The following is a 10,905-nucleotide window of genomic DNA, read 5'->3' on the forward strand; positions in this document are numbered from 1 at the left end:
TTTATTTTCAAATATTTTATCTAAGAACTTCAAAGCACTTGACAACTGATGCTGGTAACATCTATGCAAGTGGCATTGCTACCATGTTTATATAGTTTCTGAAAATGAGGAAGAAAAATTTATTGTGGTTTCCAGCAGTGGAAAATTTTAAAAGTCCAGAATTACTGAGACAAAATTTACTGACTAAGTTAGCCCTAAGAGCTGAAATAGAATCATTTCCCAGGTACTTCATCTTTCATAATCTGTTACTGAAGAGATTCAGAATCTGTTCCAGTATAGAAATAGGGACAAACGGCTTCTATAAAAGAATCATTAAAAGTATAGAGAAGAGATCTATCATTCACATTATAAAAAGGAAACCGCACTCAACTCAGTCCAGAAAAATGCCAGTCTTACTGGGTTTTACTACTGGCAGAAGTTGACTGTCTTAGGATGCAATGCAACATAACTGCTGTCAACATATCGCCCAGTTGCCCAGAATATACCCTGACCTACTGGCTGATTCCACCATTTCCTAGGAAGACTATCTTGACACATGCCTAATGTCCATTTAGTTTTGTTTTCCAATTCTACTTCCCAGTAATGCCTGCCAGAATTAAATCTCATAGAACCTAGGATAGCAAGGCAGAGATGAAATCTCCTTGAGTTATAACAAAGGTTTGTTTTTTTTCTTTCTACATTGCATACTTTTTCTGTCCTCAGAGGCTATAAGCCCAGGATGTGCTGCTTCAAGATCTAGAATCACATCTATTTGTAATGGCTTGATAATTTTGCCTAAGCCAGATTATTGAGGAGGAATACTGAATCCATATTTCTTTAATCGCAATGAAGAGTTCAAGGTATTTTATGTTTTGATACCTGTTGTGCTTCCAATATAGGGGGCACGGGTTCGATCCCTGGTCAGGGAACTAAGATCCCACATGCCAATAAATAAATAAATAAAAACACACAGTGAGCCAAATTTTTCCTATAGGTCATAGTTTGCCAACGCCTGGCCTAGATAACATTTGTACTTGGATATCTGACAGGAATCTTAAAACTGAATTTATAATTATCCTGCATAAATCTGTAGATTTCTAGTCTTTCCCTTCTCAGTGAATGATGTCATCATTTTCTTGGTTGTTCATTTTAGAAACTTGAACATTATCCTTTACACTTTCTTCTCCTTTAATTCTTACACCTAAGTCCTGTTGATTCTATACTCCTACACATTTTCTAAATTTCTTCATTTCTTTCCATCTCTACTTCACCATGCTAGACCAACTCACCCTTATCCTACCTGGACTTCTGCAATTGTCTTTATACTAGTCATCCTGTTTCCTCTCTTGACCATCCCTAATTCATCGGTGGCAGAAACTACCAGTTGTCTTCCAACATCCACTCCCTTTCTTCCAAAGTAATAGACTTCTTAGCTGGGCACAGAGCCGTCTAGGGAAAAACCCCTCACTTTCCCAAACTCCTTTGCAGCTAGATGTGGCTATTGGGCTAAGTTCTTGCTAACAAAACAAAATGGTAGTGACATATAGAATTTCCAGGTGGCTTTGGTGCTGCACAATCTTGGACAATGCTGGTAAGGGCAATAATGTTGGGATGGCAGAAGAAGAAGATAGATGGAGCCTGGGTTCCTAATGACTTTTAGGAGCAATATCGAATTCCACTCAGACTTTATCTTACTTACGCCATTGTTATTTTGAGTCTGTGTTACACTTAGCCAAAACTATAATCTAATGAAAACACCGTCTTCCACATAATAGCTAGAGTGATTGTCTAAAAACACAAATCTTGTCAGATCAATTCCTAATTTTATTTAAAACCCTTCTGTGGCTGCCCATCAATGAATGGGTGAATACCAAAATTCTTAATATTGCTCACAAGACTCTGTGCAATCCAGCCCCTGCTCGTTTCTTTAGCTCCCTTTTGCACCTTAAGGCTCCAAGGCTCCAAGCACGCTGGCTTAATCTTAGTTAGGTCTTTCCTAATCAAAGTGTTTCTTAAATATCCTGTTTTCTTTGCTTAGAATGCTCTTTCTCTCTTTTTCTACCTGGCCCACTCCTACTCATCTATCAAGTCTCAGATAAAACATCATTTCCTTAAGAAAGCCTTGATCATTCCCCACCCTGCCCCATTCTCCCAAACTAGGTAAGGGTTTTCCCTGTTTTATCCACTCCAAATACCCCTTCCCCTTTTTGTTAATACTTGTCTCAATTGCAATTTAAATTGTTACTAAATAATTAACAGTAATTCAAATAATCCCATACTGGATTTTCAGATTTATGAGTCCATCTTATTCACTCCAGCACCTGGCACAGTACCTGGCACATGGTAAGCAGCGCGGTTTAATACCTGCTATTTGGTAGACACTAAGTACGTAGTACTAATTATTATTACTGGAGTATAAGGACTACTTCTACCTTGATTAAAGCTACCTCCTGAGACAATTGGCTTAGTGACAGCTTTTAAAAGAATCTGAATCCAAGGCTACTGAAAATTAAAAAGAGGTACGTTATTCACCTTAGGTCAATAAGTTAAAATTGGTTTTTATTTGCCGTTTGTCAAACTCAAAAGGTATTTTAGCTCAAAGGAAAGTTTATAGTTAAAAGTGGTTAGTGGATATCTTCTATAAAGTATGTAATTTGGAATGAACAGCAGGAGGAAGGGAAATATTTTAGGTAGGTTTAAAGTAAAAGAGTGCAAAGAATAAAATAAATATCTTATTTGGGAGTCATAGGGAGGAAATTGCTTTAATCTAAGATATTTAGTGCCTTTCTATTATGGTTGGCACTAGATTAGCTACTACATTCTTTTCTTAAATTAATACTTAAATGTATATATATATGTGTATATATATATATATATATATACATACACACACACATGCATATAGGTATTATACAAGTGCTTGCCTAGAAAATGTGTCTACATATATGGTTACTCAATAAATAATCACAGTAGAAATAAACTCCTTAATAATGAAAACTTCATGTACAAACAAATAACTAAAAATATTGATGACTATCTACATTATACCAGTGGAACACCAGTGCAGTGCTAATTGAGATATATGCATATAATGAATACAGATAAACATTAAAGGAATGTCCTTCAAAGGAAGGAGCAAGTAGCATCATGAACTACACTTATATTTAAGTTTTTCCTCCCAGGGATTTTATTTTTCTACAATCATTGCCTTCAACCATGCTGTATTGAATATCTTTTGCATCCCTTAATGACACTTTGGGTGGATTCCAAAGCTTTCTCGTTGCATCTGGCTACTAAAACTCAGTTCAATCTAGTTAATGCCATGCATGCTGAAGTGTTCAACAGTAATGTATACTGATGTCTGTAGCTTTGAAATACATCCAAAAAATAAGATGAATTGATAAATGATAGAGGGATAAATAGAAGGAGAGATATGAGATAAAGCAAACATAGCATCAAGGTGGTGAGGGCCTGGGTGTTTAATGTAGCATTCTTTCAATTTTTCTGTTTGTTTAAAAACATTCATAATAAAATGTTGGGAAAAAAGACCCCTTTCCTCCACCCTTCCCCCCAAACCCCCATTTATTCTCAATTTAAAGCATCAACTTCAAACTCAATTTAAGTCCCATCTCTTTCCTTCTCCCAGGGGCATTTGACCCAGGGAACTGTGACTGCATGAGCTTATGAGATGTGGGGAGCAAGTAAGCCCAGAACTTCCTGCCTGGAAGACTTCAAAATAGGCCTGGTGGGCTCCCTTACCCTTGTAGTCAAGTTACGGTTAAGTATCCAAATATGGAATTCAGCGTGAAAGAGGATGGGCTCCCCAGTCCAGTGTTGGCTCAAAGTGAAATGGGAAGCAAGTGGAGCTGTAGACCTGACCATGCTAAGCTTTCTGGAAGACTGGCCTACTTATTTAAAATGGGGATATTTAATGCTGAAGGGATTAAATCCACCTACACCCATATCGACACCAGAAACACTCCACCAGAAAAACCCAACTTCAAATAAAAATACAACCCAGTCAAAAAATAACCTTAAATTTCCAGGGACATAATCCTTTGGCTAGTTTCCCTTCTGATGAACATGAATTTCTTCTTTTGTATTGCCACATGAAAAACAGAGTTCAGGAATTCAAAATGTGTACTGATTGACTAACACCTTTCAGGTTATTTTCCAAGACTGGCCCTTTCAATGTGATGAAGTAGAGAAGTGTCTTGGAAGGGCAAGTCTTCCTGTCTCGAGCTTCCTTCCTTTGTCTAGAGTCAATGTGCCCCTCTGCCCCTTTCTACAAACCTTCTTCACAGCCCCTGCCTATAAGCTGGAGTGTGCACTGCCCTCTCTCTTCAGGCTGGCCTTCCCCAAACTCTGGCCCTCTGTTGGCCTTCCTCCTCCCATGCCCAGCACCCTCATCTTTGCATTTCTTGTCTGGCACTATCCCTTAAAAACTGACCAGCTGACAAGCCAGCTGGTCAAGGTCTTCACGGTGTGGTGTTAGTGACTGGGCTTTTGCTCTGCTGCATTGACTCTTTACAGGAACCTTCAGTGCAGGGTGGTACTGACAGTGATTGCCATGTTTCTTACCACAGTCCCTAACAGTCTGTAAAACAGTCAATAAAATTTAATGAATATGTCACTGTGAAGGTTAACTTTGTGTCAATCTGGCTAGGCTATGGTGCCCAGTTGTTTGGTCAAACACTAGTCTAGATGTTGCTGTGAAGGTATTTTGTAGCTGTGATTAACATTTCTAATCAGTTGACCTTAAGTAAAGGAAGTTGCCCTTGATAATGTGGGTGGGCCTCATCCAATAATTTGAAGGCCTTAAGAGCAAAACTGAGGTTTCCTAGAGAAGAAGGAGTTCTGCCTCAAGACTGGAACATAGAAATCCTGCCAGAGTTTCCATCCTGCTGGCCTGCTCTATAGATTTCAGACTTGCCAACTCCCACAGTTGTGTGAGCCGATTCCTTAAAATAAATATTTCCCTCTTTCTCTTTCCCTTTTCCTTTCTCTCCCTCCACCTCTCTATCATTCTTTCATATTTTTGGCTGGTTGACATCTGCACCCCTTCTTATATCTGAGGATCCAAGCTTTGAGAGGCTGCTGAGAGAGGCAGACATCGACTCCAGCACTGACACAGAGACATAGAAAACAACAGGTTCTTGAACTCTGTGATGACAGCCACCACACAAACCCAAGACTCAGGTGCTCCCACTTGGGACTTCACCTCTGAAGTCAGTAGCTAATGACTAAGCCATGACAATTTGGACCAGGGCGTCACAAACTATCTGTGCTGAAGAGCCAGGTTTTTAAAATTTCCAACTTGCTGGGCACTGATAATTTTATAATAGACCATAAAAATAAGTCACTAGAAAAAAAAGTAAGTCATTTTATAAAAGTGAAAAATGTCCTAAAAACTACAACTCAATTATATATTATTAGGTTCTCAAGAGAGAAAATTACTCCATCAAAGTATTATGAAATTTCTAAATGCTTATTTTCAATTTCTGTACTTGTTGCAGATTGGTAACAAATATTTTGGAGACCCTCTGTGCATGGCAGTGGCTTAGACTTTATTCTTGGAGGGAGGCAGGGGCAGGGAGCATAATGTCCAGCAGCAGGGGCAGTAGTGGAAGCATCTTAACCAAATTCTTCCTATGATATGACTTGGCTAATTTTTGGCTGCTGATCTACTCTCCTCCTCCATTTGATTTTGTCCATTCTCCAAGTTGGGCTCAGCCTTTCTTGTGGATTCTGTGAACTATCCAACATACTTCTAATAAAAAATATCTGAACTAAAATTACCCACAACTGTTGTTGGTAGTTTGTAGTCACAAACCCTGAGATGCACACATGCTTACCTGTGAGATTTTTGAAAGGATTATGTGAGTTAATGGGAATAAAGTGCTTATTATATGGGTCTTAGAACCCAACAGGAGCTTGATAAGAAATGTAGTAGACAGACCCCATGGTGACCTCCAATGATTTCCAGCCTCCTGGTGTCCACGCCTTTGTGCAATCTTCTCCTGTTGAGTGTGGGTAGGAACCTGTGACTTGCTTCTAATCAATAGAATATGACAAGGGTGATGGGTTGTCGTTCCTGTGATTATGTTATATTAGAGTGTAGTAGGAAATTAAAACCTTCCCACACCCCTTTCTTAACAGTTTGCATGTAAAAGTGATAGTGATTCTGTCACCACTCATCACTGGATGAAGGACTAGCATGAGTTAAACTGGAAGAGAGTTAATATTGATAAGGCAGACCAATTACATCTATCAGAGACCATTATGCATCCCATACACAGGGCGTATCTGATCCGGGTAGCAGAGGCAGTCATCTCTATGGTATAGTTTAAGGGAGGAGACCAGAAACGCCTCCTCTCTGGCCCTGTCTGCAGCATTCCTAATTCTCACATTGAAGCTTCATCCTTATAATCAAGGTTTTGCTAGATCCCAGTCAGGATATATGGAGCCCTGAAAGTAAGCCACAGATGATGCAAAACTATAGAATAAAAGTAGTTTATCTTTCTTGAGAATCCATTTTGCTTGAAGATGTGGGGAGAAACACATTCTCTGAACATTTAAACAGATATGTATATATTCCAGAGTGGAACTCAACCTTCACACTCATTTTAAAATTTCTGTTGAGGTATAATATGCATACAGATAAATGAATATATCATAAGGGTACAGTTTGATGACGTTTCAAAAACTGAATATGTCCATGGAACCCAGCACCCCAGATCAAGAAACAGAATATCACCAACAGCTCAGAAGCCTCTCTGTGCTTCTTCCAGAGGCTACATTCCAAAGATAACCACTATCCCTACATTTAACTTTATGTACATGGAATCATACTATGTGTGTAGTGTCCGGTTTCTTTTGCACAACATTGTTTGTGAGATCCATCCATGTTGTTGCATGTACTTGAAGGTCATTCATTCTTGTTGCTTTATAGTATCCCATTGTGTGGATATACCACAATTTATCTATTCTGCTGTTAATGGTCATTTAAGCAGTTTGTATTTTGAAGTTATTATGAATAGTGCTGCTATGAATATTCTTGTATATATCTTTTGGTGGAAGTAAGCACCAAATGAGCTGGGTATATAATCAAGAGTGTAATTGTAAGATCATACACTGGGCATATGTTCAACTTCAGTAGTCACTGTGAAACAACCTTCCAAAGTAGTTGTACCAAGTCCCATTTATTTCTAAAAAAATTTTAAAATAAGACTAAAGAAATTTCATCCTTAGGTTAATGTCTTGACTGTCCCTTTGGAAGGTATCAGTTCATATTCTTTGACTTATTTCAAGATTTTTTACTGGGTGCCTGGGAAGGGGGCACCTATTTTTAGTCAAGTATACCATTGTTACTGGGGCAAATTTTCACAATTATTTCTTTAAGAAATTGTAATAAAAACTATTGCTACCTGTATTCATTATCACTGCATAACAAATTACCACAAACTTAGCAACAGAAATGATACACATTTGTTATCTCACAGTTTCCATGGGTCAGGAGCCCAGCCAAAACTTAACTGGGTATGCTGCTGCAGGTTACTATTCACTGTCTGCCTTCAAGGTCTTGGTCAGGGCTGAGTTCTCATCAGAAGCTCCACTGGGAAAAGATTTATTTCCAAGCTCCCTCAGATTGTTGGAAGAATTCATTTCCTTGCTGCTATAGCACTAGGGGCCCCAGCTTTTTGCTGTTAGCTGGAAACTGCCCTCAGGTCCTAGAGGCACACCTCCCTCCCAGTTCCCATGTGGACTTCTCACATGACTGCTTACTTCATCAGGATACTACTGCCCTCTTTTGAGTCCAAGACCACACCACCTCAACTGTGTCCTAGGGGTGAGGAAGCCACTGCCACCACTCTTGGCTTGAGGGCACACTTCCTCAGATATGATTTATGCCAACCAAAAAGAGACTCTGTGTTCTGCCTCTAAGTACCCACCAGAGTAGGGACCAGGCACTGGGACCCCTGTTACCACAACCACGGAGAAACCAAATGCCTCTACTGCTATGCTTGCCAAGAGTAGTGTGGTCTCCTTCTTATTTCTACTTTCCAGTCCCTACTAAGGTGCATCTATTGGCAGAAGCCAGGTCCCAAGAAGAAGAACCTGAGCTCTAAGACAGTATAGGAAAGATCATCTTTAGCTTTCTAAACTCCAGCCCTCAGTAAGGCATCTTATAAAGCATTGGTCCTCAAACTTGAGCATGCAGTAGAATCAACTGAGAGTATATTAAAACATAAATTATTTGGGCCCAGGTTTGGAGTTTCTGATTCAGTAGGTCTGGGGTGCATTTCTAACAAGTTCCTGGGTAGTGATGATGTTGCTAGTCAGAGACCATATTTTGAGAACCACTGCTCTAGGGGAATTGGAATAGATTTGAGAAAGCTAATCTGCAATATATGTTACAATGTGCATAAGAATCACCCGCGTAGGGTTTGTTACACTAGCAGGCTTTCCAAAATACTGGGTCTATAGTGGAGGCCAGAGATATGCACTTTTTAAAAATTGAAGTGTAGTTGATTTACAATATTGTGTAAGTTCCAGGTGTACAGCATAGCGAATGAATATATACCTGTATATATTCATATATATATATATATATTCCTTTTCAGATTCTTTTCCCTTATAGGTTATAAAATATTGAGTATAGCTCTGGTTCTTCAGGGTATTTTTATATTGGTGGTCCATGGAGAACAAGTTGAGAAACACTGGATTGGAGCAGTGGTTCTCACCCTTGGCTGCACATTACAATGCCTCAAAGAATATTATAATGTACTGATGCCTTGGTTTCATTCTCTGAGGTTCTTATTTGTTGGGTGAGCCACACCCAGCAGAACTCTCTGAGTGATTCTATTGTGCAGCCAAGACTGAAAGCTACTGGCCTAGAAGAATCTGTTGACTAAGATGGCTTACCTGAAGCTGGCAGGTTAGACTCACTTCTTTCCTAAGACCAGTCATATTGGAGGCCATTTTTAGAGGCTTAGACTGTCTGAAGTCATTCATCTGCATGGAGTTCACTGCACAAAGAAGCATCGGGAGAGAGAGATAAGCTATTCTTTGCCTTGCTGAATTTTTAGTAATGGAAATATTTTCAGTCTCCTGGAAAACCATTTGAATCTTGGGATTTCCAGAACCTTCAGAGGTCCATTGGTTTCATTTAATCATTTAAAATCTTTCAAAATCTGCTAAGCACAGAAAAACTCCTTCAGGGAGCTTATAACTTTAAATAAATGAGCATGTTATTAACGGAACTTATAAACCTGTATTATAAACCATTAAAGAAAAGGCAAATAGAGGGAGGAAGGAAGGATATCTATTTCCATATAAATCTTGAATTATGTTTCAACACACGATTAGAGCTTTATCCATGGTGTTCTAGAAAGACTGACTAAGAATTTGGCCCTTCCTTAATCTTTTCTAGCTTGTGTTTAAACCATAAATCCATCTAGAGTAAGGGTGGAATTTACTTCTTATGTCGTATCCCTCTATTACCCTATAGGGAGCTGAATACATAAATGGAAGAGAAGGAGGGGGCAACCCTTTATCTCTTTATGAAAAGATGACAGAGATGCTGATGTTGAATTGGGCCAGGTATGCTATTACCACTCTGGGGTATAAAGGGTGAGAATTTTCTACTTCTAAGAAATTATGGCTTCTTGATTCTCATTTCTCTCTGGCTTCTGTAACACTAGCTCTCTTCCAAACAAGCTAATACATGAATAGTCAACTTGCTGCATGACTGAATTATAACTGCAAATTTTGGCCCTTGGGGAAAGGAAGATGGAGAGAAAGTGTGTGAGAGAGACAGATGACTCATCCATCATTTTGGGTGGAGAAGGTGGATAACTAAAGATTTAAATTTTTAACTCATGGACTTTGGTATTTGAATCATTTGAGGGATAGAAATTTTTACAAAATATGCTATGATTGTCTCTGCTTTCCTGGGCCATTGATATTGGTTCCTTAACTTCCTCTTACTCATGAAACCCATTCATTCATTCATTTGTTTACCCATCCAGCAAATATTAATTGAACATCTACTCTGTGCGAAGCACTGTGCTTAGTCCTGCAGATATAAATGTGCAGAAGACATGGACCCTGCTTTCTAGGGTCCTGCACCTGCAGTGCAGTAGATGTGTCTGTAAATGAACATGCTGTTGAGTGAGACTAAGGGGGAGCTGACTCCAGCATGGCTCACAATGGCTCTTGCATGAGAAAGTCAATGAAGTCAGGTTTTATTTTGGTCATTTGCCCCCTCCTCATGAAGACTGAGTAAAATATGTCCAGTTGTAATACCATCTAGGCAGTATGATACGATAGATTGTCTGCAAATTAGAGAAATATACCAAAAACAGAAGCCACTTTTCGCAAGGTATTATCACAAAGGTAAAGAGATTTCTCTTTTTTTTTAATTTTTAAAATTTTTTTATAGAAGTGTAGTTGATTTACAATGTTGTGTTAATTACTGCTGTACAGCAAAGTGACTCAGTTATACATATATACACATTCTTTTTCATATTCTTTTCCCTTATGGTTTAGCATAGGGTACTGAATATAGTTCCCTGTGCTATACAGTAGGACCTTGCTGTTTATCCATTCTATATATACCAGTTTGCATCTGCTAATCCCGAACTCCCAGTCCATCCGTCACCCCCCCACTCCCTTAGCAACCACAGGTCTGTTCTCTATGTCTCTGATTCTGTTTCTATTTCATAGATAGGTTCATTTGTGTCATATTTTAGATTCCACATATATATTATATCACATGGTATTTGTCTTTCTCTGTCTGACTTACTTCACTAGTATGATAGTCTCTAGTTGCATCCATGTTGCTGCAAATGGCATTGTTTCATTTTTTATGGCTGAGTAGTATTCCATTGTATATATGTACCACATCTTCTGTATCCAGTCATC

The 10,905-nt window shown here is 38.8% G+C and overlaps 1 pseudogene; it reads right to left on the reverse strand.

Annotated features, from left to right (window-relative positions):
• Positions 1 to 245: 245 nt before the first annotated feature.
• Positions 246 to 1,333, reverse strand: LOC114905783 (annotated as a pseudogene).
• Positions 1,334 to 10,905: the final 9,572 nt, after the last annotated feature.

This window comes from Monodon monoceros, unplaced genomic scaffold, assembly GCF_005190385.1.
Source record: "Monodon monoceros isolate NGI ecotype Baffin Bay Population unplaced genomic scaffold, NGI_Narwhal_1 Super_Scaffold_22, whole genome shotgun sequence".
NCBI lineage: Eukaryota > Metazoa > Chordata > Mammalia > Artiodactyla > Monodontidae > Monodon > Monodon monoceros.